Raw genomic sequence first — 11,896 nt, 5'->3', positions numbered from 1 at the left:
ATTCTCCAGCTCATTAATCTCCAACTTCAGTGGGCTGGGAAAAGTTAAATAAATCTATTTACAATAAATGCAAGTATTCTGATTTATCCCAACTAGGTGCTTCTTTAAAGTAATGCTGCATACTTGTCATGTGGTTTTACAGTTAATCGACATACAAAATCCTTAACCTGCCCCGAATATTCTGAAAACACTCCCTTGACCTTCATGAGCACTTCTTTCGAAGTCTATTTCTGGTTGTCAGACAAATCTACAGTTTTCTCTACTCTCTTCTTAATTTCTGCGAAAGTGTCTTTCTGTTCACATTCCCTTTGTATATCCCCTTTCCCTTTACATCTAGTAATGTTGCGAATGTTTATACAGTCTGGTGTACTGGCGTCCTGGAACTCTTCAATAAAGAAAATATCTGAGTTTTCCCTTTCAAACTTAAACTGATTTTTAAATGGAACCATTGTCTCTTGGCACACACAGCTGCATCTTTTAACCTTCAAATTTTAGAGAGCATCTGAATTCTTTTTACCCTAAATTTTGGAATACTCTAAAAATTATGCTTTATTATCCTTCCATTCAGCACCATTGGTAACAATTCTTAATTCTTAATGTCTTTAGGAAATTTCTCAGTAGCACTGAAAGTTTTCAAACCTCTGATTCGCAAGACTGGAAAATTTTGTGCACTGAAACATAGCTAACTGTTTTTTTTTTTTAGGAAGTTGAACAGTAAATGTGCTTAAAAGTGTACTATAGTGATAAAATGTGTTCATTTGTATTGACAAGGTAACTTCTTGTTGTAGCAATAACTGTATTTCGAAAAAAAATTCCTGATTCAAACAAGCCGCTTTATATAGCTCTAATGATTATAAATTAGAGTACATATCCCCACCCATATTAAAACTTTAAAGCAAAAGTCATGGCGACGAAAAATTTGGATTAGAAGTTAAGAAAAAGAAAAAAAAGATTAAATTTAAAATAGTGAAGCATGGAAATAGTTATTTAGTGAATATCAGTTTTAATTACAACGAGTTAATCATTCATTAGTACAACAACTGGTAATTAGTGTGAACAAGAACCATATTAATTGCAATACAAATATTACTTATCATTATTGTGCATGTAATTAAATAATTGTGTAATTATTGACATCAGTATGTCATGTTCAAGATTTAATTCTTACTGTAGATAATATCAGAAGCTGCATGAGAGAAATTCGTCTTCATAATATGGGAAAATAGGAAGTCATCTGATAAAAACTGTTAATTAATGTAGAAATTGCATTATCATAATTTTCAATTCAATATATCACAAGGTGCAAACGCTTTGTACATAAATATTGTACATGGTCTGCCACAGCTTAATCAGGAGACACGAAAGTACGCAAGTGTGTCTACCAAAATGATGCGGGTCACATGTTCACTCATAATGTACATGTCACTATCAAATCACTTATCAAAAAAAGACAAAAAAGTAAAAACAAGATAAAATAAACAGTACTTGTCCAGCCTACTGTAGTGTAGTTGGACACAGCTTGTAATTCATAGTTTCTATATTGCATTGGTTCCCTAAGAACCATGGTTTACAGCGAACAACATTATGAAATATTGAACGTGACTTGAGGAATATAGGTACTTACATAAATGACACTATGTACATGACGGAAAAAATCGCAACACCAAACAACAATTAATATAGAGTAATGCGTTTTCGAGGTTATATTTGTCTAGGTACCATATTTCATTGATTAACATTGCGAAAAAAATGGTTCAAATGACTCTGAGCACTACGGGACTTAACATCTGAGGTCATCAGTCCTCTAGACTTAGAACTACTTAAACCTAACTAACCTAAGGACAGCACACATATCCATGCCCGGGGCAGGATTCAAACTTGCGACCGTAGCAGCGGCGCGGTTCTGGTCTGAAGCGCCTAGAACCGCTCGGCCACAACGGCCGGCTAGCTTTGCGAGATCACAGGTTAACGTAAGAGCGAGATAAGCCAGTGCAGATGTGAAATGCTGGTGTATGAATGTCATATGTAAGCACCAGAATGTTGAATGCAAGCACGCAGACGTGCATGCGTTGTGTTGTGTAGGTGTCGGATTTCAGTTTGTGGGACGGACTTTCATGACTGTAGCAGTTGGTCGGTTAATACAGGGACGATCAATTCTATTGTGGGTGGCGTTGAGTTTCCGTCCTATGATGTCCCACATGTGCTCGATTCGAAAGAGATCTGGTGATTGAGCAGGCCAAGGAAACACGTCGACACGCAAAAAAAAAAAGGCTCTGAGCACTATGGGACTTAACATCTTAGGTCATCAGTCCCCTAGAACATAGAACTACTTAAACCTAACTAACCTAAGGACATCACACACATCCATGCCCCGGTCAGGATTCGAACCTGCGACCGTAGCAGTCCCGTGGTTCCGGACTGCAGCGCCTAGAACCGCAAGACCACCGCGGCCTGCGACACGCAGCATGTTGGTTTACAACAGCGGTAGGTGGGCAGCGTTATTCGATTGAAAATTGCCCTCTGGAATGCTGCTCATGAGTAGCAGCACAACAGATCGAATCACCGGATTGACGTGCAAATTTACAGCCAGGGTGCGTGGTATAACCACGAGAGAGCTCCTACTGTCATACGAAATCGCACTGCAGAGTATAACACGAGGTGTAGGTCCAGTGTGTCGAGCACGCAGCCAGGTTGGTTGCAGCCCTTCAACTGGCCTCCTCCTAACTAACACACGGCCATCACTGGCACCGAGACAGAACCAGCCTTCATCAGAACATACAACGGAACTCCACCCTGCCTTCCAGTGTGCTCTCGCCTGACACCACTGAATTCGCAAATGGCGCAGGTTTGGGGTCAGTGCAATGCATGGTACAGAGCGTCTGCCTCGGAGATGTCCTTGAAGTTACACAGTTGTGATATTTTGTTGTGTAAGTGTGGTCCAACTGCTGCTCAAATTGCTGATGCAGACGTTGCAAGGTGCGCCAGTGTCATACGCCGAATACGACGGTCTTAGCTCTCTGTAATGTCACGTTGCCATCCAGAGCTCGGTTTTCTTTTGATCGCACGTTCTCATAAACACTGCTGCCAGCAACCATGTACAGTGGCTACATACATGACAAATCTTTCTGGAGTATCGCAGAAGAAATATCCAGCTTCTCGTAGCCCTACTGCACGACCTCGTTCAAACGCAGTGAGATGTTGATAATGGCATCTTGGCCACCTTAAAGGCATTGCTGACTAATATCAACTCACCACGTCCAATCTCTAAGGTAACTAACGCTCCCGACCGTTATAGCGAGTGTTTAAAGCAAACCTGATTTGCACCCCCTCTGGCACTACTAACGCCACCCTTGTGCGATTGACACGAAATTTGAATAGCCATCTTTCAGGTGTAGAAGCACAGGTAGCAACTTTCGTTTATGATGTTCAGCTCCTTCTTGGTGTTGCGATTTTTTTCCGTCAGTGTATATATGAATAAACACAGGCTATATAAACGCTCGGCAATGGCCTTGCCAATGTGGACACACTGGTTCCCGTCAGATCACCGAAGTTAAGTGCTTTCGGGCGTGGCCGGCACTTGGATGGGTGACCATCAGGGCCGCCATGAGCTGTTGCCTTTTTTCGGTGTGCACTCGGCCTCGTGATGCCAACTGAGGAGCTACTCGACCGAATAGTAGTAGCTCCAGTCAAAGAAAACCATTGTAACGACGAGGAGAGTGGTGTGTTGACCACATGCCCCTCCTATCCGCATCCTCATCTGAGGATGACACGGCGGTCGGATGGTCCCGATGGGCCACTTATGGCCTGAAGGCGGAGTGAATGCATATACAGGCTCACATGTAAATGTAAATGTCGTGTGACTAGGGCCTTCTATCGGGTAGACCGTTTGCCACGTGCAAGTCTTTCGATTTGACGCCATTTTGGCGACTTGCGCGTCGATGGGGATGAAATGATGATGATTAGGACAACATAACACCCAGTGCCTGAGTGGAGAAAGTCTCGGACCCAGCCGGGAATCGAGCCCGGGCCCTTAGGATTGACATTCTGTCGTGCTGACCACTCAGCTACTGAGTACAGGCCCACATATAAACAGTTTGTTGAACTGATTAAAATATTTACACAAGAACACTGGCATGTATTCTTTGAACAAGTGTTATAAGCTGAACAATTGTAACCCTTTGAGTTCATGGCAAGTAGTCCAGTTGTTTTTAATTGCTTAAGTAAAAGCCACTGATCAACTGACTTTGTAAGAAATGAATGGTAGCAAATAGGTAGATCTAAATATGAATCATAGCTAATTACAGCACTGTACAATCCACAAAGAAATCGTGCACTGGCACTTACGTATATTATTAGCCGCCAAGAGCATGTTAGTTTCACATAAAAGCCGATAATTATTTAAAAATTGTCGTTTAAAAAGACATTGTCCCTAACTAACTTGTTACACAGTATACAGCCTACTTATACAGTAATATTTACAATTTGGTAAATACATTGATGTAATCCATCTATACACACGTGACAAAAACTCAGATTTGTAACACTAGTATTTGTTGGCTGCATTGAATACTTCATTAGGTACTCCGCTTTTAATACCCAGCCTACATGTTGAGCTGTACTTCATATGCTATACCGTAATTCAACAAAGCACTGTGCTGTGACTTCGTCACTGCTCGTAGATAAATAACACGCAAAATCGATATGTACGCATCACTCGTTACTCTGTTTTGAACACGTATAGTGTATGTTGAGCTCCATTTCACGCGCATCTTTGTAGTTTCGTGAAGTACCGGATTTCGACATCGTCACCGCAGGGGACTAAAGAACGTGTGAAATCGTCGTATACACACCATTTGATACTCTGATTTGAACAAATCTCCATGCTGAGTTGTAGATTACACGCAGCTATGTAGTTTCTCGAAGTAAAGGTCTATGACAATGTCGCTGCTGAGGACTGGAGAATACGTAACAGCAGACGTGATCTCTCAGTTACTGTGATGCCGCTGTGTCATCGTTATAGGTAGTCCACAAATATCTTGAACCTAAGCACATCAGGCCAAGTGTTTTGTATCAGTGTGATAAATATACTATTTCAAATTGGTCCCTAAATAAATTGTTCCATAATAAATAAAGTACATTCCTTCCTCTCTGCATCAGCCCAATGCAGGCTGAGTCATTTCCCCCTCCAGACAGTCATCCTTGGTTATGTCACGGAACAGACGACAGTGCCCTCTGATGGAGGTACTGTCTACTAGGTCAGTTGGACTTCAGATCCCATAGTGACCACGCTGTTTCCCGTCATTTTCCCTTGCCATCTTGTAGTACGTCATGGAACAGATGACAGCTCCCTCTGGTGGTGGTACTGTGTACTAGGTCAGTTGGACTCTGGACCTCGTGATGACCACACTGCATGGCTGTAGTGCCTCAAATTGTTTAAATAAAGACTGGTGCATGATTTCGAGAGTTGAAAGTTAGCATGTTTGCAGAGTCTTTTAGATGGATTATTATTTTCGACAGTTTACGAGTTGTTTGGGTCTCTAGACATAAATGTATTTCATTATTTACGAGTGGTTTGCAGGCTGTCGTCTGCGCAATGCATTATTTTTAGCTATTTACAATTAGCAAGCAGGTCTGCAGAGCATTATACATGGGTACTTTACGAGTTGTTTGCAGGTCTGTATGCTGTGTGGCATGACCCCAAGCATGTCACAGTGTGTGTTCTGTATCACTGAGATAAATATACTATTTCTCAAAATCTATCTCTAAGGAAATTGTTCCAAAATAAATAAGATAAACTCGTTCCTCTCTCCAGCAGCCCAGCAGAGGCTGAGTCCTCTCCCAGCCATTTCCTAGGACGAGGTAAGGGTCGGGTGACATAGGTTAGTGGAGGCAGCCCAACTGCCCTTCCTTTCTCGCCATTTTCTTAGGTTAGTAGAGACAGCCCAAGTGACCTTTCTTCACTGCCAAAATTCAAACTTGGCACAAATCCCTAAGAAGAGGTGGCGATCAGATGACTTGGATTAGTGGAAGTAGCCCAACTGCCCTTTCTTTCTCGCATTTTCTTAGATTGGAAGAGGTGTGTTGCATTGTCCTGATGGAAATCGAACTTCCCACTAGGGGGCCGTGGCACTTTCCCGCCATCTTGGATAATGGTACTTGTGTCATCAACTGGTGTCACAGCCGCCATCTTGGAAATCGTCGTCAACTGACGTCACAGACGCCATCTTGGATGATTTCATCATCTGGCATCAACTGATGACGTTACCATCGCCATCTTGGATAACGGTACTTTGCGCCAGAAACTGCTTTGTCCCAATACTCCTGACGGCCTTCACTTAAAGAATTAGAGCAGTGGCGGTTGTACAGAGTTGTTAGTGCTAACAGACAAGCAACACCGCTTGAAAACATAGCAGAAATCAATGTGAGACGTACGATGAGCTTATCCGTTAGGACAATGCAGCGAAATTTGGAGTTAATGAGCTATGCCACCAGACGACCGACGATAGTGTCTTTGCTAACACCATGACATCGCCTTTAGCACTGCTCTTCGGCTCGTGGTCATATCGGTTGGACATTACAGGACTGTAAAATTGTGGTTTTATTAGATGAGTCCAGATTTCTGTTGGTACGTACTGATGGTAGCATCGAGTGTAGCGCATACTCCACGAACTTATAGACTCAGGTTGTCAACAAGGCACTGTGCAAGCTGGTGGCGGCTTCATAGTGGTGTGGACTGTGTTTTCATGGAATGGACTGTGTCCTCTGGTCCATCTGACCCGATCATCGACTGGCGTAGACCATTTACTTCCATTCATGGGCTTTATGTTCCCCAACTACGATAGAATTTTTGTAGGTGACAATGTACTGTGTCATCGGGTTAAAATTGTTCGTCATTGGTTTGGAGAACATTTTGGACAGTTCGGGCGAATGATCTGATCATCCAGATCTCCCGACATGAAACCCATCAAACATTAACGGGACACGAACGGGAGGTCAGTTCGTGCACAAAATCCTGCACCGGAAACAATTTCGCAGTTATGGACGGCTACAGACGCAGCATAGTTCAACATTTGTGCTCGGTGCTTCCGACTTGTTGAGTCCAAGTTACGTCGAGCTGTTGCACTACGCCGAAAAATAGGACGTCCTACACGACATTAGTAGGTATCCCATAAGATTTTCTCCTCAGTATTAAATTATACCGTGAAACAGTGATGTGACAAATTTCGAAAAGAACATAATACAAACATAAATGGTTCACATTTGTACAGAGTTACCTGTTATTTTATAGTAATATAAATTACACAGTCAATCTACAAAAACAGTGCTAGGTAGGGTATTCATTCATGTTAAAGCAGTAATATACGTTAACACTGTGAACATATTCATACTACATAGAGCTCATCACTGTTTAGTGGTGGAGCCAAAGACGGTCATAGAGGCCTACGTATATTGGGAGTGAGTAGTACCTTACAATTAATAAGCTGCGTGTCGTATGGTACGATAACAACATGTGACTGTCATAACAGGTGTTCTACCTGTTGTATTTAATGGAAATTTGCGCATGTTACAATCACAGCTGCGGAGACAGAAAATAAATGCATAGAATAATGGCTTATATGTAATCATAGACACGAGTATGAAACGAGATATAGTCACTCTCATATGTGTGCTGCTCCATCACAGAGTAATTTTTATGCGACAGGCCACTGACATACGTAAAATGTATGGCTTGCAGAATGGTTTTAATACGGGGTGAGCCACGAGGAAAGGAACATGCTTTGAGGATATTGTATGTTGTATGTTAACCGGGGACCTAGAAACGACGGAGAGGTTCCGTCCCCGCCGCAGCCGCAGTGGTCCACAACCCCACGACGACTACCGCAGTCCACTTCACCCCTCCGCCGCCCCACACTGAACTCGGGTTTATTGTGCGCGTCGGCCCCCGATGGACACCCCCCCCCCCCCCCCTGTCCCCCCAGGGAACGTCTCACACCAGACGAGTGTAATCCCTATGTTTGCGTGGTAGAGTACTGGTGGTGTACGAGTACGTGGAGAATAGCAATCGCCGACATAGCGTAACTGAGGCGGAATAAGGGGAACCAGCCCACATTCGCCGAGGCAGATGGAAAACCGCCTAAAAACCATCCACAGACTGGCCGAATCACCGGACATCGACACAAATCCGCCGGGCGGATTCGTGCCGGGGACCAGGCGCTCCTTCCTTCCCGGAAAGCCGTGTTAGACCACACGGCCAACCTGGCGGGCTTGAGGATATTACTATTAGTTCAAATTTTCAAATGCGCGTGCATTCCTAAGCGACCAAACTGCTGGGGTTATCGGTCCCTTGACTTACACGCTACTTAAACTAACTTATGCTAAGAACAACACATACACTCATTCCCGAGAGAGGACTCCAACCTCCGGCGGGAGGGGCCGCGCAATCCGTGACATGGCGCCTCAAAACGCACGGCCGACTCCGCTCGGCGATAATGTTAGTGATTCTGTGCGTGGCGAGCAGTTAAACACAGAGGGTACAGGGTTATTTTTCCAAAACGTCCCGACTTTATATATTTTTTTAAATTGTTCGTATGAATTACGGTACCGCTCCCTGTGATGGAAGAATGGCTAGGCCTGAGCCAGTAAGACACCGGATGTTATAGTTTACTTGACAATGATGCTCAGTTCGCGTCCTTAGCTTCTCACGTGAGTACTGCTGACGAGAGACGAAGTAGCCGGTACTGCTGACACGCACATGTGCTCCGGAGCACACGCAACCCGCCAATGAGAGGCCTAGAAACGATCGGTTTGCCGAGCGAGCCGGCGAGGAAGCGTCGATATGCTGATCGCGTTCTCGTGCCTACAAGCTCTTTACCGTACAAAGGCGTTCATCAGTCCCCCTCCTACTGGGCACGATGCCTATCAGTTTGGTTGCGGCAGTCTCCCGTTGCAGTAGTAATGCATACCACTATATCCCATAGGAATAGGGCTTTCTACATCTACATTTATACTCCGCAAGCCACCCAGCGGTGTGTGGCGGAGGGCACTTTATGTGCCACTGTCATTACCTCCCTTTTCTGATCCATTTGCGTATGGTTCGCGTGAAGAACGACTGTCTGAAAGCCTCCGTGCGCGCTCGAATCTCTCTAATTTTATTTTCGTGATCTCCTCGGGAGGTATAAGTAGGGGGAAGCAATATATTCGATACCTCATCCAGAAACGCACCCTCTCGAAACCTGGACAGCAAGCTACACCGCAATGCAGAGCGCCTCTCTTGCAGAGTCTGCCACTTGAGTTTGTTAAACATCTCCGTAACGCTATCATAGTTACCAAATAACCCTGTGACGAAACGTGCCGCTCTTCTTTGGATCTTCTCTATCTTCTCCGTCAACCCGATCTGGTACGGATCCCACACTGATGAGCAATACTTAAGTATAGGTCGAACGAGTGTTTTGTAGGCCACCTCCTTTGTTGATGGACTACATTTTCTAAGGACTGTCCCAATGAATCTCAACCTGCTAACCGCCTTACCAACAATTAATTTTAAATGATCATTCCACTTCAAATCGTTCCGCTTTGGGGTTGTAAACTACAGATGTGAGTGCAAGCAGTCTTTCATTTGCATTTAAAAAATCAATCTGAGGGCCCTGGACGCCCGTTTCCCGCTCCCATTCTTTCACGGTCAAAACCTGCACGTAAAGCTGGTGTCAGAAGTGAAATTAAATCCACCGTTATGTTCGGCCTCGCTTGTATGCTCTTGCGGGTGGTTGCCGCCTTTATACAATGAGTAACACCTGGTAGGACAGCTGAATACAGTGGGCTGTGCCTCATTGTGAACCGCATCCTTTATTTGCGTAGGACGCGCACGGAGTACGCTCGGCGCTTGCGGACACGTGTGGAGCGTTAAGGCCGTCGAATCGGGCCGTGGATGGCCCCTCCTGCCGGGTGATCGCCCCTCCACGCGGCCACGTGCTGAGCTGCCTCCCACGTGAAGTGGGCGCCAGTCTCCTCCCTCACGCCGCGCTGTGCCCGCGCTACACCGCACCCTCCAACGCTACCCTGGGCGCCGCCGCTTCCGCTCCGCCCTCGCGCCGCCACTCGCCGCGTTGCTGACCCTCCCACGCCCCATCTCGTCACCCGACGCGTGAAATTCGAATGTGAGTGCCGCTGATAAGCTAATTTCGTACTAAAAACTTCGGCGATGTGCCGCCGCTGGACGTCGCACATTGGTCTATTTATACCGAAATCCTGGCCAGAATTATTTTTAATAGTTTTAAACGTTAAAAATCTCTAGTTCACTTAACTTAGTTACTCTCTCGTTCACTTAACTTAGTTATAAGTGTTAATACCTTCATTATCATCCTTAGAAAGATGCACGGTTTGACTCGGCATGCATTTGTTGGTTTCTCTGTCTGTCTTTCAGTTTGTACCATGCTACTTTCAACAATTTCTAGTCTTTTGGACTGAAAATGTCAACGTAGGCGCATGAGATAACCTTAATTTGCAGTGTAAATTTTGGTGGCGATCTGATGACGGGAATATTACTATCAGGGTAAACAAAGACCTCGTCACACTCATGATTGTTCGGTGCGTAGCCGGTTTGCAATAACTTCTCGTAGTAATTTTTTTAATTTTCTCTAAACCTATTCAATAATTCTAGCTCTATGTACAATGATATTTCATTCGTTTTGTTATGTGTACCTATTGTGAGGTGTATATATTAGTATATGTTGTCTAATAATCCCAAACACGACAGGCGATTGTCACAGGATTCTGGCCAAGTTTTTCAGCTTCAGCTCGTGATGAGAGTTTATACATAAGAGTGTGATATTTTCGAACAGAACAAATGAAGAATACCTGTAAGTATTTACGTAGCAGTATTCTACCACTATGCTTAGGTAAAATACTACAAATTTTTAATGTACGTATTGGCGTGAGTGTCTCTTTTTGCAAATTCAATATTAGGAACATGAAAGTATCAGTTCATTTTTTCAAAAATATAATGTAGAAAGTTAGTTTCACTGGGTACTGTTTTGATCTGAAAGGAAATATTGGTTGATCCATAAATACAGCTTAAATAAATTCAGTTGCTTTACAAATACATAAAACTTTAATTATTCAAGTAATTAAATGTATTTATACATGTAGTTTCCATGTCGACAGTTTCAGTCTGATTCCCCAGAATTCAGATCTTCGTCGTCTTCCTCAAGTTCATCTTCCTCAGCACTCTATTTCTGGCTTTTATCAGACGGATCAATGTCTGACGTCTCTGGAAGAAGAAGTTGCAGCGTATCACTGCAATAAGGCTTACTCCTTTTCATTTCTCTTTTCCTGCAGCAGCTCATATAACGGTCGCTGCTAAGAAGAAGCCAGTACAAGACATACCTGTTCCAGTTCTCTCTGTTGTCTCAGAACGAAAGGATTCGCTTTGCGTCCACCAGGCAGCAGCACTTAACACAGTAAATATCGACCAGTTTCATTCTCACACAACAATTCCATTATTAGCTCCCTTCTTCTGAGTATTATTATACCATATTCGATGTTGTTTCTTTTCCGGTTATATTAAATGCTTCATTTTCTCTTTATTTATTAAAAGTACTTATTATTGATTGGCAAGATTAGTAAGTGTAAATAAACAGAGTTTTATAGGTTCACATGAGTCATACAGATTAGACATTTAGGTCATTTGTAATCGTAACTAACATGAATTTTTCTATGAGATAAATAAAAGCAGCATATTATTTAAAAGTCTTATACTTACGTGGGGAAATTATGGACAACTTTTTGTCTTTGCAATTGGTATCAGAACTTTATCAATCACGACCACATAAGTCTAACAAGCCCTGACATACCGGGTGATCAAAAAGTCAGTATAAATTTGAAAACTTAAGAAACCACC

General features: G+C 43.5%; 1 pseudogene; it reads left to right on the top strand.

The window, feature by feature from the left end:
* Positions 1 to 3,499: 3,499 nt before the first annotated feature.
* On the top strand, positions 3,500 to 3,617 carry LOC126299847 (5S ribosomal RNA; annotated as a pseudogene).
* Positions 3,618 to 11,896: the final 8,279 nt, after the last annotated feature.

The sequence above is a fragment of the Schistocerca gregaria genome, chromosome X, assembly GCF_023897955.1.
Source record: "Schistocerca gregaria isolate iqSchGreg1 chromosome X, iqSchGreg1.2, whole genome shotgun sequence".
Lineage (NCBI taxonomy): Eukaryota > Metazoa > Arthropoda > Insecta > Orthoptera > Acrididae > Schistocerca > Schistocerca gregaria.
This window is presented reverse-complemented; position numbering and strand designations above follow the sequence as displayed.